Source organism: Chiloscyllium punctatum, chromosome 50, assembly GCF_047496795.1.
Source record: "Chiloscyllium punctatum isolate Juve2018m chromosome 50, sChiPun1.3, whole genome shotgun sequence".
Taxonomy (NCBI): domain Eukaryota; kingdom Metazoa; phylum Chordata; class Chondrichthyes; order Orectolobiformes; family Hemiscylliidae; genus Chiloscyllium; species Chiloscyllium punctatum.
The window spans coordinates 7,845,357-7,871,200 of NC_092788.1; the positions used below are offsets into that span (position 1 = coordinate 7,845,357).

The window sequence follows — 25,844 nt, forward strand, 5'->3', positions numbered from 1 at the left end:
GCTTTGTTCGTCAACCGCAGCCTTTTACATGGACAAGAACGGAGCTTTCTTGCTTGCTTTCCCATCTGCAAACCTGCCTTCGAATTTGCTTGAAAGAATCTGCTCTCGTAGTGAAATGTAAGGCAACTCCATTTAATTACTGTGTAAAGCATTATAAAGTTTTTCTCCAACCTGGTTCTGATGCATATGCCATTCTGTTTGAGAGTGTCCTTGCCGCGTTCTGATCCTTCCACGAAAAGCAGTACCGCATTTGCATTCCTTGCGCAGGCGGCCCGGTTCAAAGGCAGGGAAGAAGCTGCTGCGCTGGTGTCACAGCGCACCACGGATTCCTGAACTTGTCTGTCTGTCAAATGTACACCAAAGTCGTCACTGAAAGGCCTCATTTGGAAGCTGTCTGTCGTTATTCAACGCGCGAGAGTTGGTACCAGATTCCTGAATCATATTTTGGGGCAGTTCGCACGTTAGTGGCTCATTCAATCAGCAACAGCAATGAAATAATTTACACTCTCAGAGGAACCTTTGAACTTGTGCTTTCATAGCGCCGCTAATATTAAGGTGCGCCCCGAGATCTAAGCCATGTTGGAACTGAAACGGAGGAATCGACAGAGAGGCGACAGAATGACATCGCATCCATTTGGTTTTCTTTAAATCACTGACGAGCAGGAAAATGTAAAAGGGGAGAGCGAGTGGGGAAGTGAGGCGGTTGCAGCTCTGGTAAAAGTCCTTCTTTGTGATTCACTCCGCAAACAGAGACTTGAAGGTGACTCAGAGGCGTGTGAGCTCTTCACATCGAGATCAAAAAGCACTCAAGGGCAGTTAGCACCTCTTCCGGAGTGGGGGTGGGGTGAGGTAATTACCTTTTGACTTCTGTTACTATGTTCAGAAACTGCCTTTTCGATTGACTTGAACAGAAACTGCATTTCCAATAAGCACCATGGAAGTTAGCAAAATTTATTGAATCGCTTCTCGTCGATTCCCGCACGGGTTTCCGACTCAGTTGGTATCCACGTGGCTCATGTCCAGGAGTGAACATCTCTGCAGCAAATTGCACGGTTAAAGTAAAAGGCACGGAAAGTGGCATCTCGAACCGGCCCCGAGGTCAGAGCATGCTCACAATGTGATCTGTCGTTCTCGGATTGTAATGCGACCTCCGGTTTTAGGGTGGAGAACATTCTTTGGGACCCTTCTTCAGCAAAACAGACACAGTGACTGAATAAATGCTGCACGGTTTGATGTGGAACACGGCCTGCTCAGCTTTGTGCATTTTCCCTGTAGTCAGGTGTGTTTCGTGTTCCGTGTAAACGTGAAAGTCGTCCTGTTTCGAGCAATGTGTGAAATCATTTAGCAAAGCAAGAATCGAAATTGTAGTAATGTCTAGCAGCTCATGGTTATTTGACCGAAGTGTCCAAGTGTCTCTGCTGTCATGATCGCGTTCGCCTCCCGCGCGGAAAATCGCAAACAGCTCTGCTGTTCCAAAGCGATTTGTGCTTTTACTGGAACCGAATGGAGACTATTATTTCATCGCTGTTGTGAAACAAAGTCCTGCGGTGACTCGACTCGTCGTTATTTGGTTTTCTGTCCAATGGGAAAATCGTTCCAATGAATTTCGGTGTCATATGTTATTGAATTTCTCCCATTTCCTTCATTTCCGTCCTGGAGTCATCAGAAGGAAAAGGTAATCTAATCGAGACTGTGAATGGTGAAATTCACTTTTTATGGCCCGTTCTTATGATGTTCTTTCTATCTCTCTTTTCAGCATTGTCTGGAAAGTGGTGGTGCACTAACGCTGCAGTATGTTTGAAAGAGTAGTTTGGAATTGCCCTGTTTTTAGTTGCGAGATTACTTTATGACTCATGCCCTCGGACTGTGACACATTTAGCATTCATGCATCTCTCTGTCTGAAAATGCATTCGGCATGCCAGTTTTGTTTGTGTTCCGTGAAAAATGCTTTCTGTTTTGCGATTCGCTCAGCACATTACGAGTTAACAGGGTTTCTGAGGTAACTTCGAGCAGCAAAACTCCTCAATTGAGGTCTGGGAAAGTTTCACGGAGTATGGTCAGTCGGGGCAAAATTAAGGAAGTTGTTCGTATCTGCAGTGTTTCACAATACTACCTTTCCCGTGAGCAGTCGAACAGACTAAACGATTGTGCCACAGACTGCGATGGAAAACTCCGCTATAAAGTAATCCTTTACAGCCAGTGTTAGCAACAAGACGTTATGGGGGTACACGGCGTGGAAACAGATATTTAGGTGTATCTCATCCATGCTCACCACATAACCAAAATTAAACAAGTCCCGTTCCCCAGCATTTGGCCCCAATCCCTCTAAACCCATCCTGTCCAGAAACTCATCCGATTACCTTTGCAATTTTCTGAGTGTAATAGCCTTCTCCACTTCCTCTGGGAGCTCATTCCATACACGCACAACCTTCTGTGTGGGAAATGTGCCTCAGGTCGTTTGTCAATTTCAGCCCACTCACCTTAAACCTATGCTCTCGAGTTTTCAACTCACCCCAATTTGGGTAAAACACAGAAATACTCAGTTTACAACCCTTCCATAAGATCATATCGCAGCCGTTCCGCTGCAGGGAAAGTCGTCCCAGCTTATTCCACCTCGCCCTACGGTCCAAACATTGACGAAATCATTGTCTATATATTGTCATCAATCTCACGGCGGCCGCGGCTGGTTTCTGTAGTGTAGTGGTCATCACGTTCGCCTAACACGCGAAAGGTCCCTAGTTCGAAACTGGGCAGAAACTGCTTTGTTCGTCAACTGCAGCCTTTTACATGGACAAGAACGGAGCTTTCTTGCTTGCTTTCCCATCTGCAAACCTGCCTTCGAATTTGCTTGAAAGAATCTGCTCTCGTAGTGAAATGTAAGGCAACTCCATTTAATTACTGTGTAAAGCATTATAAAGTTTTTCTCCAACCTGGTTCTGATGCATATGCCATTCTGTTTGAGAGTGTCCTTGCCGCGTTCTGATCCTTCCACGAAAAGCAGTACCGCATTTGCATTCCTTGCGCAGGCGGCCCGGTTCAAAGGCAGGGAAGAAGCTGCTGCGCTGGTGTCACAGCGCACCACGGATTCCTGAACTTGTCTGTCTGTCAAATGTACACCAAAGTCGTCACTGAAAGGCCTCATTTGGAAGCTGTCTGTCGTTATTCAACGCGCGAGAGTTGGTACCAGATTCCTGAATCATATTTTGGGGCAGTTCGCACGTTAGTGGCTCATTCAATCAGCAACAGCAATGAAATAATTTACACTCTCAGAGGAACCTTTGAACTTGTGCTTTCATAGCGCCGCTAATATTAAGGTGCGCCCCGAGATCTAAGCCATGTTGGAACTGAAACGGAGGAATCGACAGAGAGGCGACAGAATGACATCGCATCCATTTGGTTTTCTTTAAATCACTGACGAGCAGGAAAATGTAAAAGGGGAGAGCGAGTGGGGAAGTGAGGCGGTTGCAGCTCTGGTAAAAGTCCTTCTTTGTGATTCACTCCGCAAACAGAGACTTGAAGGTGACTCAGAGGCGTGTGAGCTCTTCACATCGAGATCAAAAAGCACTCAAGGGCAGTTAGCACCTCTTCCGGAGTGGGGGTGGGGTGAGGTAATTACCTTTTGACTTCTGTTACTATGTTCAGAAACTGCCTTTTCGATTGACTTGAACAGAAACTGCATTTCCAATAAGCACCATGGAAGTTAGCAAAATTTATTGAATCGCTTCTCGTCGATTCCCGCACGGGTTTCCGACTCAGTTGGTATCCACGTGGCTCATGTCCAGGAGTGAACATCTCTGCAGCAAATTGCACGGTTAAAGTAAAAGGCACGGAAAGTGGCATCTCGAACCGGCCCCGAGGTCAGAGCATGCTCACAATGTGATCTGTCGTTCTCGGATTGTAATGCGACCTCCGGTTTTAGGGTGGAGAACATTCTTTGGGACCCTTCTTCAGCAAAACAGACACAGTGACTGAATAAATGCTGCACGGTTTGATGTGGAACACGGCCTGCTCAGCTTTGTGCATTTTCCCTGTAGTCAGGTGTGTTTCGTGTTCCGTGTAAACGTGAAAGTCGTCCTGTTTCGAGCAATGTGTGAAATCATTTAGCAAAGCAAGAATCGAAATTGTAGTAATGTCTAGCAGCTCATGGTTATTTGACCGAAGTGTCCAAGTGTCTCTGCTGTCATGATCGCGTTCGCCTCCCGCGCGGAAAATCGCAAACAGCTCTGCTGTTCCAAAGCGATTTGTGCTTTTACTGGAACCGAATGGAGACTATTATTTCATCGCTGTTGTGAAACAAAGTCCTGCGGTGACTCGACTCGTCGTTATTTGGTTTTCTGTCCAATGGGAAAATCGTTCCAATGAATTTCGGTGTCATATGTTATTGAATTTCTCCCATTTCCTTCATTTCCGTCCTGGAGTCATCAGAAGGAAAAGGTAATCTAATCGAGACTGTGAATGGTGAAATTCACTTTTTATGGCCCGTTCTTATGATGTTCTTTCTATCTCTCTTTTCAGCATTGTCTGGAAAGTGGTGGTGCACTAACGCTGCAGTATGTTTGAAAGAGTAGTTTGGAATTGCCCTGTTTTTAGTTGTGAGATTACTTTATGACTCATGCCCTCGGACTGTGACACATTTAGCATTCATGCATCTCTCTGTCTGAAAATGCATTCGGCATGCCAGTTTTGTTTGTGTTCCGTGAAAAATGCTTTCTGTTTTGCGATTCGCTCAGCACATTACGAGTTAACAGGGTTTCTGAGGTAACTTCGAGCAGCAAAACTCCTCAATTGAGGTCTGGGAAAGTTTCACGGAGTATGGTCAGTCGGGGCAAAATTAAGGAAGTTGTTCGTATCTGCAGTGTTTCACAATACTACCTTTCCCGTGAGCAGTCGAACAGACTAAACGATTGTGCCACAGACTGCGATGGAAAACTCCGCTATAAAGTAATCCTTTACAGCCAGTGTTAGCAACAAGACGTTATGGGGGTACACGGCGTGGAAACAGATATTTAGGTGTATCTCATCCATGCTCACCACATAACCAAAATTAAACAAGTCCCGTTCCCCAGCATTTGGCCCCAATCCCTCTAAACCCATCCTGTCCAGAAACTCATCCGATTACCTTTGCAATTTTCTGAGTGTAATAGCCTTCTCCACATCCTCTGGGAGCTCATTCCATACACGCACAACCTTCTGTGTGGGAAATGTGCCTCAGGTCGTTTGTCAATTTCAGCCCACTCACCTTAAACCTATGCTCTCGAGTTTTCAACTCACCCCAATTTGGGTAAAACACAGAAATACTCAGTTTACAACCCTTCCATAAGATCATATCGCAGCCGTTCCGCTGCAGGGAAAGTCGTCCCAGCTTATTCCACCTCGCCCTACGGTCCAAACATTGACGAAATCATTGTCTATATATTGTCATCAATTTCACGTGTCTTTTTTAACGTTTTCAAGATGTCAATTACGCTGGACAACAACGAGCGATTGGAAACAGAAAGGTGAAACGGAGAATGGCTTCAACTTTCAGTGCTGGATGCCACTGCGCCGCAGGGCGGCGACCGCGGCTGGTTTCTGTAGTGTAGTGGTCATCACGTTCGCCTAACACGCGAAAGGTCCCCAGTTCGAAACTGGGCAGAAACTGCTTTGTTCGTCAACTGTAGCCTTTTACATGGACAAGAACGGAGCTTTCTTGCTTGCTTTCCCATCTGCAAACCTGCCTTCGAATTTGCTTGAAAGAATCTGCTCTCGTAGTGAAATGTAAGGCAACTCCATTTAATTACTGTGTAAAGCATTATAAAGTTTTTCTCCAACCTGGTTCTGATGCATATGCCATTCTGTTTGAGAGTGTCCTTGCCGCGTTCTGATCCTTCCACGAAAAGCAGTACCGCATTTGCATTCCTTGCGCAGGCGGCCCGGTTCAAAGGCAGGGAAGAAGCTGCTGCGCTGGTGTCACAGCGCACCACGGATTCCTGAACTTGTCTGTCTGTCAAATGTACTCCAAAGTCGTCTCTGAAAGGCCTCATTTGGAAGCTGTCTGTCGTTATTCAACGCGCGAGAGTTGGTACCAGATTCCTGAATCATATTTTGGGGCAGTTCGCACGTTAGTGGCTCATTCAATCAGCAACAGCAATGAAATAATTTACACTCTCAGAGGAACCTTTGGACTTTCACCAGAGCTGCAACTGCCTCACTTCCCCACTCGCTCTCCCCGTTTATATTTCCCTGCTCGTCCGTGATTTAAAGAAACCCAAATGGATGCGATATCATTCTGTAGCCTCTCTGTCGATTCCTCTGTTTCAGTTCCAACATGGCTTAGATCTCGGGGCGCACCTTAATAGTAGCGACGCTATGAAAGCACCCCTGTTACCTCAGTGTATTAACAGGCCATTTGTTTGAAAAAAAATGACCCTCTAAAGAGTAACCCACCCAAACACTTTTCCCGATCACATTTCTTCACATTTATTTCTGTCTAATTCACATATCCGTGATCACAACGTGCGGTTTAGCATGGCCAGGGCACCTAACCTGCATATGTTTGGAATGTTTGAGGACACCACAGCAAAGTCACATGGACTTGGGGAGAACGTGCAAAGTCCCCACAGTCATCTGAGGAGGAAATCAAACCAATGTCCCTGGCGCTGTGAGGCAGCATTGCTAACCACTGAGGTACCATGTAATCTGATGCAATAAGTAAAATCAGTGAAAGATACTAAAAAATAAGTTTCAAATGAACACTCTCCGATATTGTCAAAGCATGTCAATCTTACATTCAATACGAATAGGTGTATGGAAAACAATAAAATAACAAAATCTCGGCAATTCATGTATAAACAGTAATTAAACATTTAATTTGATCAAAGGTCATAACAATATTTAGACGAATTGCAATTTTTAATAACAAATGTAGGTAATTAGCTGACTAATGAACACTTGGAAGTGGCATATATTAACTTAACGCTGAAGAAAGCGACTTGTTTTCCCCCTTGTTACACAGCAGAATAACAATGTGTGTGTGTTCGAAATGTTTGAATCAAGTTCTTTCTAGCAAAATAACTGATGACTTACGATCACTTCGCCTTGTCACCTTTAAAACCACAACATTCTCAAATATTTTCCAAGAATTTACAATCAGAAGAACTAGTTAATTCCTTTTCATAGCAACCCAAAGAGAATAAGTAGCGGACACAGTGAATTAGTGAGTCAATGCAAGAATTCAACTGAAGACAATATCCCTTCTTTCCAAAAATGTTCAAAATTTAAAAAAACAAAATTCATTGCCATTGTTGAATGAAAGAATAAAGAGATGCTAATTCTTTTTCATTTGATTTTGTTGCATGAAACATCCGTCAGTCGTATTATGATTACAAACACGATAAATGTGAGCATTGAAGGCAAATGTAATTAATTGAATTCAACTATGTTTCAACAGGTAAAATAAAATTTGATACTTACAATGATTGAGAGATTGTGCACTGCAATATCTTTACAGTGGTTCATGTACTGTGCCGTAAATCCACATTTGCGCAACCTACTAGATTGAATAAGTATTGTTTTTATTATAAATCAGCAACAATTGAATTATCAAAGTCTGTCAATGCATTAATGAATAATGAAAAATCTCTTTTTGCAAGTGATTGAGCAATGTCTGGAAATGAACTGGAATTAATTCAGTGAAAAGTAATTACATTTTCCTGAATTTTAAGACCGAGATTACCGTGATCTTTCAAATGAGCAAACATCAGATATTTGCAATGAAGTTGGATGGGAAGTCATTGGTTCCTTTGAGGGGTAGGTGACCTGAAAAATAAAGGTATTTTCATACTGTACTATTAGCACTAAGACATAATGAATTAAATCTAAATGTGAATCTCACTATACTTGTTCAAAAGACATTTTTTATAAATAATTGTGCCATTATTGTAATGGCAATGCCTTGATAATGATTGCTGTCTTTTGAAGAATTAAAATGAATCAATATTTCAAAAGCACTTTGCTGTGATGTTGATTAGATATTTATTAAGATCAATAAACTGAGGTATAAAACATTGTACCTAGCTTTATGGATTGAAGAAAAATGAGCCATTCAGTGATTATTGAGCAAGAATCTTTTTTTAAGTAAAAAATGTACGTAATACAAGAATTGTGAATTTCCATACACTGGATTCCTTGTAGAGATATGTTACATCAATTTATATGATCAATATTATGATCAATGTTTAAAAACTTGTGTCAGAATTAGGAAGAGAATTAGTAAGTCATGAAAGTGAGCTTGAAACTGAACAATGTCGTCAATGATATGTGGCATATATGCGATATTAATAATATTGTCATTTTTGGACAATGATGAATAATGTTGGAATAGAAATGACAAAAAAATCAACACTGTCAAAGCAGATCTTTTCTTACAATGAAATGAAAACAATAATCATTTTGTAGCACGCATGATTTGAAATAGCAGGTTTTTAAATGTGACATATACAGTGAAGGCTAACCCTTTTGCAAAAATGTGGGAAGTTCACAAATTTAAAATGCAGTATTTGTTCAATTTGTAATAAAAATGGTTATAATTTGAATTGTCTCTTGTACACACACAACAAAAAAGGAGCTTAAAGATTGTTAGATTGACAAAGATTTGCTTTACAACATTATTGTAGTATAGTCAATATCTGTGATAAAGTAGAATTATTGGTTTAAACAATATAAATCAACATTAACGACTGAGCTGAAATATAGCACCTCAATTGCATTAACTGCATAGAATAGTAAATAAATGTTTATTGTTGTCATTTGTCCTAGGAACAATAAGATACTTACTCAGGTTATTCCACTGAATAGTAATCAGCTGATGATGAATATCTTTGTGTCGCTTTATGTGCACTGTTTTGTGTGAACATTGATTTCAATAAATTTAGATATTTACATGAATTAGGAACAGACTGATAACTGGGTGTGAAAGATCTTATTTAAGATTAGACAATTTTTAGGAATTCAGGAGGTTTGCTGAACAAAACACTGTTAAGTCATCATGCAATAAACTGGATTAGAGAGAAACGTGCAAATTCAATTTTCAAATGAATGCACTCGGATATTTTCAGAACATTTCAATCGTACATTCAATATAAATAGATGAATGGAAAACTAAAAACAAATTTCAGACAACTCATAAACAGATCAATAACTAAAAATTGATGTATAGTAGGAAGTGGCATTTGTTTATTTAACTGAAGAATAACTTAATTTTTTTCTCATATTTATACCTTTGAAGCATCAAGTTCTATCTTTACTTTGCATATTTCATCTTTGTGAATGCAACATTATCAAATATTTTGCAAAGAATATTGATTGAGTGTAATTAGATACATTCTGTTATTAGCGGACTGAAGAATATATATAGCAGATACTGTGATTATTGGAATGAACAACAAATGAAAACATATTTCATGTTGAATTGAAAGGCAATTCATTCGATTCTTAGATATTTTCTTCTCAACATTCAGAGCTGCTCTGGCACAGCTCTGTGCAATGTGGGAATTGAAATTGGTCTGGTAACAGAGACACGACCAGACAACTCTGGTCTGGTAACAGATACACGACCAGAGTTGCACAAGATTCCTTCATAACATTCCCAACCAGGTTGGGCAGGGCTGAAAACTAATCAGATGTTTATTGCGATAATTGGATTGGAATTAAATGGTTGGATACTGTGTACAATCTTCTGAAAATTCAGTAGTAATTTACAATAATGATGGGAGTTAACAAATGTCTTAATTTAACATGATTTTTATGATCACTTGTGGAACGACAACTTGACAGAATTGTGTGATTACTGTGCATTATAAATAAAAATGAATATAATTATTCTATATGTTCATAAGTTCCACATTTTCAGAAATGCAAATTACAATGCTTTTGATCTACATATAAATTGGAACAAAATGATGAATTGGTCAATCAATGTGCCTATTCAGCTGAAGACAACTTTCATTCTTTCTAAAATACACGATTTCTAAGTCACCATTTCCTGTATGCCAACCCTTTTTTGTGTGCTTCAAAAAATTCATGGGGATTTCAATGATTTTGCACGTGAAAAATATTCAATTGTTATTGTGATTAAAAACACAATAAATGTTAACATTGAAGTGATTTCTAATCAAATCAATTCAAAAGTGTTTCCAAGTTTAAAATGAAAAGCAATATTCAGAATGATTGAATGATTGTGCATTGCAATGTCCTTGCATTAATTATTATATGAAAACATAGTTCCACATGTACACCCCTTACCGAATTGAACAATTGTTAGGTTTTGGCAACAAATCGATTTGAAATATTTTATTAATGAATTTAAGAATAATGAGGTATCTCCTCTTACTATTCCACTGAGTAATGTTCAGAAATGAAGAGAAATATTGCAGTGTAAATTAACTGGTGTTCTCTGAATTTCAATGGCTGAGAAGACTGTGATCTTTCAAATGAGCAAAAGTCAGATATTTACAAATGATGTTGCAATGGCAATTATTGGTCTTTTGTGGGCGTATTGGCCTTATCAAACAAGTTTTAATGTTGTAGCACTCACACTAAGAAATATGGAAGGTATTAAAAGCATATTGTACTTGTTATAAAGCCTAAGTTAAAGTAGTGCGTAATTATTGTAATTGATAATTGTTTCTAAAATCCTGATAGATAAATTGACTTAATATTTTGAATGCACTTTGCTCTGATGTCGATTGTCTATTCATTAAGATAAATAAACTGAAAATTAAAATATAAAACGTGGCTTTAATAATTAAAAAATCTCAGCAACAATTGAACATCGTTCAACTTTTTTTTGGTTGGTTCATGTCTATTTTATTAATGTAACTTTTATCATGATAAATGTTTAGATAAATGTCAGAACTAGGAAGAAAATAATGAGGATGGGAAAGTGGGTATTATTATGCACTAAACATCGAGTTAATGACATTTGGTACAGGGAGTCATTTTGTAGCAAAAAAAACTAATAATTGTGTGATTATTGTTCATTGACAACTAATGTTGGAAGAAAATAAAACTACCTCAAAATGAAATTAAAATAAATATCATTTTGGAGGTCACATGATTTGAAAAATGGAAATTGTCACTTAATGTGACATTTGAGCTGAAGAATCGTTCTTCCCCCCGCCACCCCCATGTGTAGTCCTGTCAATAATTTAAAATTTAGTATAAGTTGAACTAAATAACAAATGGATGTTCCTCCATTGTTTTCTTGAAAACAAAAATTTAAAAAATTAACATGAAAATGATATCGCTCTGCAAGGAATAATTTCACAGATAATAAGTGTTTGTATTGAATTTAAATGTCACCATAGCTGTAGGAGTGATTTCCCCTGACAGGGAATGAAGACTGAGGAGATAGGCCGAACTCAGGCAAGTGGAAGATGTTTACTCATGCTGCAATCAGTTAATGCAGGGATCATCCCCCCGAGGCCAATCTAGGAAGGGAGGTCCATGACACACTAATGTGTACAGTAAAAAGCAGTATTTTTACACACCTTCTGTATTACAATGTCCACATGCAATGTGGTTACAGTCGTTCCATCATGATACAGACACCCAATCCTGTAGAACACCTAATCTTGGATGAACATCAATATGGATAGCCCGAATTTCCTATTGGTTCATGGTGTTTTACAGGTGCTATAATCTCCAGGCCTTGGGATCTCTGTGCATTTTATTTCCTCACATTACAAAATTAATTTCTGCAGTCCTTTGGGCCTCTCACTATGCCTTATTTACAATTCTCAAGAATATGTAATTAGAAAAGTTTTAAATGTTCTGAGCAATTTTAAAATAGTAACTATTTCTGACAATCAAACCCTGCCTGTTTCCCTGACAGCCGCTGTGGAAGTTAGCTGGGCTCTATTCTGCAGTTGGTGTTTATTCATTCACTGGGACAATTATTCTTTCATTAATGAAAGTCAGGGTTGGTCATTTTTCTGTGTGCCTGCATTCTCTTATCACTATCTGGAATATGACTGTCTGGAATTGCATGCTTATGGACTTGGAGTAGGATTGTACAAAATGTTCTTTTTTTAACTTAAGACTGAAACACACTGTTGGTCTTATTTATCTCCCCTCCACCATTTTGTGTTTTAATTCCAAGGCAGGCTGCTCAGGGCTTCCCTACAGCAGCAAATCAATAAGGATTTCAGCATTAAAATAAAAATCAACATTCGCTACCATTAGGAAACTGTACCATGCAATATGCTTACGTCACTGAGACTTAATTCCACACTTAAAGCCGACTATACTGATTTGATCAATGATTTCATATTAGATATAAGTAACAATTAGTGTTAAAACTAGTCACTGTAAACTTAAAATGATTAGAAATGTCATATTACAATCCGCAACATGTAGAATTGGAGTCAAAAACAATCAGATGTATCTTCATTTGTAAGGCTGAATATGAATCCAATGATTTCTGTGAACATTCAAATGAGAAGATATCAGATATTTCCTGTCAGTGTTGGATGAGGGATCATTGCTTGGTTTGTGGTTGTGTTGACCTGGAATAAAAGATAAGTTTTTCTTAGTAAAATTGGCACTATGAAATAATGATTTAAATTGAAATGTGAATCTCACGATATTTGTTACAAAACCTAAATTAAATTACTGTGTGATTGTTGGACTAACAATGAATTGGTAATCTATTTTAGAACACTGACACATTAAGTGATTCAATATTTCCAAACGGGTTTGCTGTGATATGGTACTAAGCACATATGCTCTTACTTAAAAATTAAAATCATGGAAATGAAAGAAAGATAAATACACATACCATGCGCTTATTGTAAATTCATGCAAAATACAACTGTGGAATATGTTTAAAGCAGTTTTTCCTGAAATGAAAAGATAACTAGAATGATTAGCAGCAGGATGTAATCGCAATAAAAAATCATTCAATGTGACTATTCAGCTGCAGGCAGCTCCCCTTCCTTACACATATGTATAACTTCCAACAATTCAAAATTTACTCTGATAAAGAAAAGAACATACGCATGTAAATTCTTTTTTCTTGTTGACAAAAAAGTCACAAATTTGAATTTTTTTAGCTTTAAAAAATTTAACTATTACTGTGATCAGAAATACAATAAAACTTCATGTTGAAGAAAAATCAAATCAAATCAAAATAAACATCGATATTCACAATAATTGGGAGAGTGAACACAACAATATCTTTCCATCAGTTAATGTACTGAGCCATAATTCCACTGTTATATCCCTTACTGGATTGATCAATTATTAGATATTAATAACTAAATTATTAATATGCTATCATTGAACTGAATATTAATGAGAAATCTCATTAATGTTTGAACGAGCAATGTGTCAACATAAACAGTAATTATTAGTGAAATGTCTAAGATATCTCTTTATAAATGAGGCTGAGATTACTTTGATTGTTGAAACGAGTAGCATTCAGATATTTATAATGAGCATTGGCTGCAAATCAATGCTTTTTGGTGTAGACCTGAAAGATTTTGTTATTGTAGTATAGGCAGTAAGAAATTATGATGTGCATCGCACCTTACTGAATATTTTCAAGTTTTCTAACAGGTTTCTGGTCCAATCTTCAGTTTAACAAGGGTAATTTTGGGTCAGAACATCAATAACTGCAAACAATTTAAACACATCTCCATCAAAGTTGCTAATCTGATAATTCAGAACAAATATAAAAAAATTACCTCTAAATTTAATTGACTATATTTTCAGATTATAGTCAAGTTCGTTATCTACTTATTTCCTTCCTATTTCTGACACCAGTGGCTAAATATTGATTAGATTAAATGTCATATGAGATAGACATTAGCTTTCTCTCAAAGATCTGTACAGCACAGGAATGGGCCATTTGGCCCATAATGTTGTGCTGAACATAATGCAAAAGAAACTCATCCCTTCTGCCTACCCTTGGTTCATATCCTTCCAAATTATCGAAATGAACATTAAAGAGCCTTAATGTATCTGCTTCCACCACCAACCCTGGAAGTCCATTCCAGACAGCAATCACTCCCTGTGTACAAAACAAATTGCCCCTTACATGCCCCTTGAACTTTCCCTCCTAACCTTAAACACATGTCACGTAGTTTTTGACGCTTCAACTCTGGGAAAAACTTTCTGACCGTCAACCCTATCTACGTATCTAATGATTGTACAGACTTCCATCAAGTCTTCCCCCAGTCTCCGCCACTTCACAAAAAAGCAATCTGAATTTTTCTCGCCTCTCCAAATCCAGGCAGCATCCTGGTAAATGCCCTCTGTACCCTCTCCAAAGCATCCATACCCTTCCTGGAACATGGCGAACAAAAGTGAATACAATACTTTAAGTATGCCTTAACCAAAGTGTTAAAATGTTACAACATGACTTCCTGACTCTTGTAACCAGTTCCCTGACCAATAAAGGCAAGCATGCCATTTGCCTTCCTAACCACCTAATTACTTGCATGGTCACTTTCAGGGAGCCATGGTCTTGAACGTCAAGATCCCTTTGAATAATAAAGCTGTTAGGGTCCTGCCATTAACTATCTACTTTTTTTTAACATTTGAGCTTCCAAAGTGAAACACCTCACACTTGTATGGATTAAACTTCACCTTTAATTACTCTGCCCATATCTGCAATTTCTCTTTTTCCTGCTGCATTATTTGACAACACTCTACACTGTCCCCAACTGCACTGAACGTTATATCATCTGCAAACTTATTAACTCACCCAATTAGATTTTAATCCATGTCACTTCTATATAATTGCATCGCAAACAGAAGGGTTCCAGTACAGATCCCTGTGGATAAAAGACAGAAAATGAGGTAAATGCAGAATTCTTGAAGAAATGAGGTTTTTTCAATGACAGAATAATTCTGATGAATAATCTTCTAAAGTGAGATTTTTTAAAAAATTAACCCAATATTTTAATTCATTATCCAGTACAAACTGCTTTGAAAATATTGTATCATCTTAAGTGTTGCATTCTCACATTAAATATTATTTAATTGTCATTTCAATTATCACACCATCATGAGATTTACATTTTCGTTCAATCCATTATTTATTAAGGCCAGTATCATAATGAAACATTGACATTCTTTTCAGGTCAACACACCTGCAATCAACCAAAGTTCTCTCACCCAACACTCATTTTAACTCTCTCATTCTCTTTTATTTGAATTCTCGTATTAATGGAAGGATCATTAATCAGTCTTATCAATTAAGAAATTGCTAACTATTTTTCACATAAATATTTAATTTTTTTCCAACATATTGCACAATTACTTTGCAATAGGGGTTTTCTCATCATTCTTAAATTTGTTATCAGCCATTTTAAAACTAATTATTACCAAAATCTAACCGGTAATCATTGTTGAAATCCAATATCTCCAGCTGTATATGTGGAACTATGTCTCAGTACATCAACTGATACAAACAATATTGCACTCTACAATCTCTTAATCTTAGCAAAAATAATTTTAAGTGTGGAATCTTAGCTGGATTGAATTGGTTGTAAGAAAAAGTGCAGTCTGAAGAAAGGTCACTGGGCCCAACTCTCTCCACAGATGCTGCCAGACCTGCTGAGTTATTTTCCAGCAATTACTGAGTTTGTTTGTGATTTCCAGCATCCACAGTTTTGTTTACAATCTTGTATTGATTGTATTTCACTTCAATTCTAACATTGTTACAGTTCTGATTATTACAATAAGAGCTAAGTATTTTTCATGTTAAGCATTATTTAAATTACACGTGTTCCTTGTGTAAATAAACCAGAATTAACAAATGTTTGTTCTATGCTTTTACAATAAATCTTGAATTCTTAGAAATCACATTTTTTTGAAAATGAGGGAAGTTGTCCATTGCTGAGTAGTCACATTGAATGACTAATGCTTTATTTCCAATTCATGTGCATTAAAAAGCAGGTTAATTTTAACTTATGCACATGAATAACTGCTTCAAACAAATTGACTTACTTGATTATCATGAGATTTATGTTTATTTAAGACCATTGTTGCTTCGTTCCATCATTATTAGAAATTACTAATTCTTTTTATCCATTACACAATGGAACTGTCTAATACAATCCTAGTCCAATTATAACAATAAATATCTGAGCAGTTTTCCCTGTGAATAAACACAGTAAGTATGTGATTATAGTCCTGCCCTTCCTGCATGGGAATATTATGGTAATGTGTACACTAGTAGACCAGGAGCCATGGGTTCAATTCCCACCTTCAACAGAGATGTGTCAAAACACCTCAGAGTGGATTAGAAAATATCTAAGTGTCGACTGAATTGCTTTTCAACCAACATTGTCTCAACTTGTAACTGTTGTTCATTATAATGATCACAACATCTTGAATTTATTTGCTTCACATCACTGATTAAAGTATGAATTGGGCTTGGACTGCTTTAGTACCTGAGAAGTAAATTATTTATTAACACTAAATTGTCACGAGATTATGCAAATTCCTTTTTCTATCAAATGTCATGGACTGTATCTTGTGGTCACTCTCATATTCACTTTCATTATCTTTTTATTTTCTTCTTAATTCAGACACAAATGTTTGAACACCGATAAAGTATGAATAAAGTATTATGCTGCTTCTAAATACCTCTCAACTTTTATTAACTTTGCAGTCTTAAAGATTCTACGGTGTAAATAATTTTTAAGGTGAGGAGGAAAGATTTAAAAGGGGTCTGAGGGGCAACATTTCCACACTGTTTTTCACATATTGGGATGAGCTGTGAGAGGAAGGGCAGTGGCTGGTACAATTACAACATCTAAAAGACTTTTGGACAGTTTATTGGATAGAAAACGTCCAAAGGGGTATGGGAGAAACACAGGGAAATGGGACTAGTTTAGTTTAGGAAACTTGGCCGGAATGCCAAGTTAGGCTGAATGGCCTGTTTCCGTGCTGTATCAGTCTAGCATTCTACAATTCAAACTTCACTGTGATTGGTCAAGGAAAGAACAAACGGGTGTTAATTCTATTTTGTATCCATAAAAAAGTGAGATGAATTTTAAATAATTTTGTCACATGAAATAGTTTGCTCTTATTGTGATTAGAAATACAATGAATGTGAGCATTGAAGTGAAATATAATTTAATCAATTCAACTGTGTTTCGATGGTTAAAATAAAAATTGATATTCACAATCATTGTGAGTTTGTACATTGCAATATCTTCACATTACTTCATGTACTGAGCCATTATTACACATTTATACCCCCTACTGAACTGAACAATAATTAGATAGAGCAACACTTAGATTTTCGAAAATCTATCAGTACACTTGTAAGAAGGAGAAATTTAATTTTGCTACATGACTGTGCAATGTGCAGACATGAACAGGAATTATTGCAGTGAAAAGTCGTTCCAGTTTTCTGAATTCATAAGGCTGAGATTACTGTGATTATTCAAAACAGCAAAAGTCAGTTTACAAAGCGTTTTGCATGCAAAATGATTGGTTCCATTGTGGGATAGTTAACCTGAAAACAATCGCATTGTTTCAATGGATTAAATTAAAATATGGATTAAAATAATATATGGATCTGACGAAACACATTAGAAAGACAAACAAATTATTCTGCAATTATTATAAGGATAGTGAATTCCTAATAAATGTTGTATTCTGAACAAATAAATTGACTCAATATTTTAAAATCACTTTGCTCTGATGTTGATTAGACGTACATTAAGATCGGTAAACTGAAGACTGAAATATAATACTTAGATTGATGGATTGAGGACAATAAATGAGCCATTCAATAGTTATTGAAGAGAATTATTTTTTGTCAAAATGCAGACAATACAGAAGTAATGTATTTCATTCAATTAGTTTACTTGTCGAAACATGCTATGTGATTTTAATTTATGTAATTTTATACTGATCGATGTTCAAACATTTGTGTCTGAATTAAGAAGAAAATAAAAAGATAATGAAAGTGAATAGGAGAGTGACCATAAGATACAGTCCGTGACATTTGATAGAAAAAGGAATTTGCATAATCTCGTGACTATTTAGTGTTAATAAATAATTTACTTCTCAGGTACTGAAGCAGTCCAAGTCCAAGTACAACAAGATCTGGACAATATCCAGGCTTGGGCTTACAGGAGGCAAGTAACATACATGCCACACAAATGCAGGCTATCACATATAAGACATAACCTAACCACCATCCCTTGACATTCGATGGTGTTACCATGACTGAACACCCACTATCAACATTATCCTGTGAATAATCATTGATCAGGAACGGAATTGGTCCCACCACATAAACACAGTGGCTACAAGAGTAATTCAACTCCTGGCTCCTGAAATCCTGTCCAAACGCTACTAGGCACAAGTCAGGAGTGTGATGGAATACTCCCACTTGCCTGGATGAGTGCAGCCCTAACAACACTCAAGAAACTTGATACCATCGGAATAAAGCAGCCCGCTTGATTGGCACTGCTGCTACTGAACATCAGTGGTGGTGAGGGTAGATGTTTGTGGATGTCCTAGCTACAATCTCTGCCTCTTCTTATTAACAAAGATAAAAGAATCTTACATTGCTCAACTTTCTCATCAAAACCGAGTACAGTATTCACCCAAGCCCTCTTTTATACCAACCAGCAGCATTTCCACCACCAATAGCAGCTTCTCTTAAAATATTTTGTCAGTAACTTGTAATTAACTGGTTACTACAATTACAACTGAAAATGTGTTGCTGGAAAAGCACAGGTCAGGCAGTATCAAAGGACCAGGTGAATTGACGTTTCGGGCATAAGCCCTTCTTCAGGAAGGTCCTGAAGAAGCAGTGAACCACATTTTGAAATGATCTTTCTGAACATAATATAGATCAGGTTAAAACTGAAGTAGGTGTCTTACACAACTTGCTGCAAGGACACAGACAGTAGAATCTGAGGTGATCATGAGTATATGGAGGTGAATGTGGGAGACAAGCTGGGACTGTATTGGAGTAGTCACTGTGAGAGGGAACAAATGCTGGATGCAGGGTTTCAGCAGCTGATGGACTGACGCTCAGGTGAGCCATCGGAAACTGAGCAAGTGACCACCATCTAATAGGACAGAGAAACTGATCCATCAGCCTGAAACTGACTGACCACGTGGCTGACAGCGACTCCAACACAAGTGAATGGAAACATTGCTCAGAGCCTGTTTCTGTAACATTCAACACAACCAGGAAATGGAAAGCGAATAATGAGCTGAAAACAAGGCCACTGCTCTGTTAGAGTCATAATCATTCAATGTTCAGTTATTGGACATTATTGACTCTCAGAATATTCTAACCTGCAGAATCACAGTAAAAGGGGAAAGTAAACAACATTTTTGGCAAAGACAGAATGAGCCAACTGCTTGTATAAAAACAGCTCAGAACAAATGTGCTGAATCCTCCACAAACTGACAAACACAGGTACCATCAGTTTATAGATAGACAATGAAATTCTTCAGAAAAACCCTTCCCTGTTTATGGTGTGTGGTAGGAAACATTCTCAGTGAGAACTGCCACTTATTTCCTTTGAAAAGAATCTCTGTTTCCCCTCAGAAAAGCAGGTGTGCCCCAAATTTACAGACTGTCTTACAGACAAAGGAAACCTGATCAGGGACTCGCAGGTTAATTAAGCTATGAGTGACAGTCCATTGCACACAACAAGAGCTTAGACCACAACAGATTCTAGTGAAACCAACAATGCAATGAAAAAGGTGAATTAGTCTTAATAATCATGCAGCCTCTCTCAATCAAATAATCCCAGTCAACTTCTAAACATTTTAAAACTATTAATACCAATGTATACATATTTATTTACTTTCCTAATTTCCTCCAAAAAATATATATGACTATTCTCTTTAAAATATATTTTAAATGGTCAATTCATAATCACAATTCAGTTCCAATTATTCTTAGTGCAAAACAACTAGCAAACTAAAATAGTTTTCACGTCAATAATGACACTGGAAACTTTGTTATGTAGTTTACCCATATTTCCAAATATTGTTTTGGTTCATTATTCCAGTGAAGCTAAAATTCAAGTCTATTTATTTTCTCTGATATCCTTCCATTACTTTATTCCCTAATAACAATGCCCATGGTGTAATGGGTGACAAACATTAAATAAAATTGAATTTTCAATGCAAGAACTTGTACAAATAATCACATATTATTCAGTTCATTCATTATCGTTGATTATGAGGGTTATTTTCACTGTATGATCATGTTAAATTCACTTAAATAATCAGAGTAGAATTTTCACCTTTAAAGATATGTAAAGTGAATGTCAAATTATTAATATTTCAAGTAAAACCAAATTCACATTTTGCTCTGTGTTATTCCAGGAATGACAGGATGTGTTGAATTATTATGGGAAACAGGAACAAGTGAAGGTGGTGGCTCTCTGACGTGAGGCCTTAAAGCCAAAGGGCCAGGTGGTAGTTACAGTGGGGGAGGTACCGAGTGCCCCGCTGTCCTCAGAAGGCAGTGAGGATGGTGACACTGACTGGAACGGGTTAGATGACAAAGCATCCACGTATGGACAGAGGGACGACAATGGGTGGGATGACCCACCGCCCTATAAGGCCCAGAAGGCCGTGTCTGTGGCACCACTGGGCATCAAAGGTCAACTTGGACAGACAGTAGGGAGCAACAAAGGGAACTGACAGAAACCAAACATGAACCGTTCACCTGCTGAATAACAGATGTTGGTGTGTTAACACCCAGCCTGATAGAGAAATGGTAATAACGGGCCTTATTGGGACAATATGGATGAATTAGTTGAGGTACAGTCTCACCGATGATGGTGTTAGGCCAAAATCCTTTATGCCAAGATGCCCGGACGTGTACAGCAGAACCTGTCTCTGCAATGAGTGGGTGAGGGTTTGAGCCCCCCCCAGTGCACAGCCGATGAGTGCCTCCAGGCATTCACAGATATTACAGGGATACACTGGGGAGGGGACAGACTGAATGGGCTAAAATAACCTTGGTGTCTCAGGGAACCAAGGGTATTATCGAGGCTCATACAGAGAGGAAGCCTGAGGTGTGTAAGGACCACGGGGGATTACCAAACCCCAACCTGTGATGATGAAATAGGTTTGATGTATTTAACAGATGACATGGGACCCTATTTAACTGTAATTATAAACGTGGGACTGCCAGTGGGAGATCATTCTAATCACATTCTGAATTGGGCCATGAGAGCTGAGACAAACTCAGAAACACAGGGAGGGTAGTACAGTACAGGGAGGGTACTGCAGTACAGGGAGGGTAACCAGACCCACAATGTTACAAGGGAAGCAGGAAAGGGCACATAGACAAGGAACGTAGGCAGAGAGAGGGAGATAGATGTTCACATTGTGTGTGTGCCTGTGTTCACGTAGGCACATGAATATTCATTGACGCTGTGTTTGGGAACCAGCAGAACAAATATTAATAAAAGGAGCATCTATATCAGTTACCGAAACGGATTTGCCCCTCACCCCTCAATTACTAAAATGAGAGCAGTTGGAGAGGGAATCAAGGAAGCTGGATGAAATAAATCTGTCCCAATGCAGATCATCGATATGGCAAAATATATTCAGATATGGGAGTGTGAAACTGAGGAAGGGACCATTCTGGAAGTTGCCATTTTAGAACAGTTCAGAGCAACTATTGATGTAGAGGCACAAACTCTAATATGGGTACAATCTGGCCAGGCCCAGGACAGGAAGCAAAGGAGAGGCGACATCTCCAGAGTAGTTACCTTGCAGGGAGACTGGAACAGTCACAGAATCTGGGGAGTTATAGCTAGGACCCAAACAGCAGGGCGGGTAACTCAAACAGGAATGTGGGTTATTATCTGTAGATCCTGTAAAGATCGAGGGCCCTCTCACTCCCCACCCAAACTGGATCCCATTAAAGCTGGGGCTGAGAAGGCAATAATTGTGACAGTAACAGATTGAGAGAAGCAGGGAATAGTCAGACCAACAGTATCCCAGACTAACTCACAGAAGCCGGACAGCTCATCCCACCTCACTATTGATTAGACCTCCCTCAGTAAATCTGCCACTAAAGAGTATCCTACAGTAGTGAACCACACCACTTTATTTAATGGATTAAAATTGCAACAGGATACAGTCTCAGCCCTTGATATTGTGAATGGGTTACTGTGGACCTAGAACGGTCAGAATAAGCTAGTATTTACTGTCTGAGGAAAGCAGTAGACCTGTATCCAGTTACCTCAGGGACCTCATAATATTCCAGTATATCCCACCGATATATGGCTGATGGAGTGCATCGATTTAATCTTACCAACACCTCATTGCCTCAGTTGGTGAGAAAGAACATATCTGGATATTACATAGAGTATTGGGTCAGGTCAGGCAGGCCGGGCTTAAAATTAACCCACAGAGCGTGGGAAGGTAGGGAGAGATGTACCTGGGACATCACATCAGGAAGATCAAATCAGGAACGGAGGGGGACAATCCCAGTGAAACGAAAGACCATGATTTCAAAACTATCCACCCGCACACTGTGAAGGGGATAAGGCAAACTTTAGGATTGTTTAATTATTTGAGGACTTTTTTGGAGAATTACCCAGAAATGGCAGAACCATCACGAGCCCTGACAGAAGCGCGGACATTAGCCAGGTGTCAGGCAGTCAGCATATACACAGAGAGACTGCATGCCTTTGGTATAGTTCATGACCAAGTGATAGCCTGGGCTCGGTGAGGGTAAATCACCCTGTCTGTGGGCACGTAGAGCATGAAGGACAGGTCAGAGAGTTAGTGGAAGCAGCTAACTTTCCCAGTGAAGCAGCAATAATGAGAATTAGAGCTCACAAGGTAGTCAAAACCCCACACCAATGGGGCAGTAAGTTTGTGGATAAGGCAGGTGAATAGACAATAGACAATAGGTGCAGGAGTAGGCCCTTCTGCCCTTCGAGACAGCACCACCATTCATTATGATGATGGCTGATCATCCTCAATTAGTATCCTGCTCCTGCCTTATCCCCATAACCCTTGATTCCACTATCCTTAATCACTCTATCCAATTCTTTCTTGAAAGTAAACAGAGACTTGGCCTCCACAGCCTTCTGGGGCAGAGCATTCCATATACCCACCATCTCTGGGTGAAGAAGTTTCTCCACAACTCTGTTCTAAGTGGCCTACCCCTTATTTTTAAAATTTGTCCTCTGGTTCAGGACTCACCCATCAGCAGAAACTTGCTTCCTGCCTCCAGAGTGTCCAATCCTTTAATAATCTTATATGTGAAATACTGACTGAAATAGTGCAGACATTTGAGGAGATGGCAATGGCCGTAGCTACAGAAGTGAGAGAGGAAGGTTTAAAGATATTCCCAGAAACAGTCCCACAACAGCAGAAACAGGAATGGGAAAAGGGTGGAGCAGTAATAGGACACGTCAGAGTCTGGATGATCCAGCAGTGCCACTACACTGTATAAGACAAACATTATTAAAAACATATCATGGGCTGGCCCATATTGGGGAGGATAAAATGCAATATCAGATGATCCACTACAATCCTTGCCTGGAACAGGGAGAAATACAGCAAGGTTTTGTCGAAGGTGTGTAGTCTGTTCACACTGTGAGCCAGGGAAAGCAATAAAATGGAGGCAGCAGCAGGGACCCAGGGACCCATGGGAATTACAGATGGATTTTACACACACACCCAATCCCAGGGAAGGAAGTCCTGCTGGGTTTTAGTAAATAGGTTTACTCAATGGGTGGAAGCATTCCCCTGCAGATTCTGACCAAGGGACAAATGTTACAGGGAACATAGCTCTTTAGCTATGTGCCCTGTTTGGTACTGAACAGAAATCCCATCCCCCATACCACCCCCAGAGCTCTGGGACAGTAGAAGGAATGACGCAGACACTGAAAGCTAGTCTGACTAAGGCTCTCTCAGAGACAGGACAGCGATGGGTTAGAGTACTATTTAGCAGCCTAATAAAACTGAGGACAACCCCAGCAAAGGGGACGGGACAGTCCCCCTTTGAATTAGTGACTGGATGGACTATGCAGATACCACAGGGTATGGTAGTGGGAGGGCCGGAGATGTGTGGTAGTGGGAGGGCCGGAGATGTGTGGTAGTGGGAGGGCCGGAGATGTGTGGTAGTGGGAGGGCCGGAGATGTGTGGTAGTGGGAGGGCCGGAGATGTGTGGTAGTGGGAGGGTTGGAGATGTGTGGTAGTGGGAGGGCCGGAGATGTGTGGTAGTGGGAGGGCCGGAGATGTGTGGTAGTGGGAGGGCCGGAGATGTGTGGTAGTGGGAGGGCCGGAGATGTGTGGTAGTGGGAGGGCCGGAGATGTGTGGTAGTGGGAGAGCCGGAGATGTGTGGTAGTGGGAGGGTTGGAGATGTGTGGTAGTGGGAGGGCCGGAGATGTGTGGTAGTGGGAGGGCCGGAGATGTGTGGTAGTGGGAGGGCCGGAGATGTGTGGTAGTGGGAGGGCCGGAGATGTGTGGTAGTGGGAGGGCCGGAGATGTGTGGTAGTGGGAGGGCCGGAGATGTGTGGTAGTGGGAGAGCCGGAGATGTGTGGTAGTGGGAGGGCCGGAGATGTGTGGTAGTGGGAGGGCCGGAGATGTGTGGTAGTGGGAGGGCCGGAGATGTGTGGTAGTGGGAGGGCCGGAGATGTGTGGTAGTGGGAGGGCCGGAGATGTGTGGTAGTGGGAGAGCCGGAGATGTGTGGTAGTGGGAGGGCCGGAGATGTGTGGTAGTGGGAGGGCCGGAGATGTGTGGTAGTGGGAGGGCCGGAGATGTGTGGTAGTGGGAGGGCCGGAGATGTGTGGTAGTGGGAGGGCCGGAGATGTGTGGTAGTGGGAGGGCCGGAGATGTGCAATGACAAGGATAGGGTTAAACCATTTGTAAAAGAACTGGCAAAGCAGCCGCATGAGCTGAGAGAATCAGAGACTGGGAAAGGAAACATGGAAATATCCGAGCTGACATTCCAAACTCTGGAGTTCAGGTCAGGGGGAAAATATTACTGGAACGTATGAAGTAAACACATCAAAATGCTGGACTTATCTGGGGGAGCCAGAGACGGACCTTTCCCATCCTGTATTAGTAAGGAGCTCTGAATAAACATTGGTCGTGGTGCTCAGCACAGAACTCAAGGCTCCTCTTTGATATTTCTTCCAGTAACAGTTGTGTAGGGGTATGTTGCTGGCTGGAGGTCTGTGACCAGTGCCTCTGTTCCACAAGGGTCAGAGCTGGGACATCTGTTGCTTGTAATATATATAAATGAAAAGTTTGAAAATGTAAACGTTTTAATTAGCAAGTTTGTAGATGGCACAAACTGTTGAAGTTGTGAATCGTGAAGAATGATGTCAAAGGATACAGCAAGAAAGAGATGAGTCAGAAAGTTTTGTGGGGAAATTGCAGATATATTTTAATTCAGACAAGTGTGAGGTGATGCATTTTGGAAGACACAAAGCAAGAGGAATTTGTACAATAAACGGAAGGGTCCTGAGCAACACTGATATACAGAGGGATCTTCAGTTGCAAGCTGAAAGATCCCTGAAAGTGGTGAAGGAGGTGAATGGCAGGCTTGCCTTCTTTAGTCAGGGGAGTGATAATAAAACTATGATCAGGCCACCTTTCGGGGATTGTGTGCCGTTTTGATCACCACATTATAGGAAGAAGGTGAAGGATTTTGGGAAGGTGGAAACAGGTTTACCAGGATGTTGCCTGGATTGGGAGAGGTTAGAAAATCTTGGATTGTTCTCTTTGGAAAGTCAATGTCTGTGGGGTGACCCAACTGGCACAGAGTTTGTAAACCATGGTTTACTACAGAAATTGTATCTCTTGTTAAAAAGAAGAAAGAGGC

At 39.7% G+C, this 25,844-nt stretch overlaps 1 long non-coding RNA gene and 2 other non-coding genes across 9 annotated transcripts in view; 2 read left to right on the top strand and 1 right to left on the bottom strand.

Annotated features, from left to right (window-relative positions):
• Nucleotides 1-2,686: 2,686 nt before the first annotated feature.
• On the top strand, nucleotides 2,687-2,759 carry trnav-aac (transfer RNA valine (anticodon AAC)). Its single transcript has one exon. It is a non-coding gene; the product is annotated as a tRNA-Val (tRNA).
• Nucleotides 2,760-5,567: 2,808 nt separating this feature from the next.
• On the top strand, nucleotides 5,568-5,640 carry trnav-aac (transfer RNA valine (anticodon AAC)). Its single transcript has one exon. It is a non-coding gene; the product is annotated as a tRNA-Val (tRNA).
• A 6,266-nt stretch (nucleotides 5,641-11,906) lies between these two features.
• LOC140470066 (uncharacterized) overlaps nucleotides 11,907-25,844 on the bottom strand; it is a 57,970-nt gene continuing 44,032 nt past the window's right edge. For all 7 annotated transcript variants that reach the window (XR_011956333.1, XR_011956332.1, XR_011956329.1 and 4 more), the window contains 2 exons: nucleotides 14,747-14,816; nucleotides 11,907-12,545 (listed from right to left, as the gene is read on the bottom strand). This is a non-coding gene — a long non-coding RNA (uncharacterized lncRNA). The remainder of the gene's footprint in view (nucleotides 12,546-14,746; nucleotides 14,817-25,844) is intronic.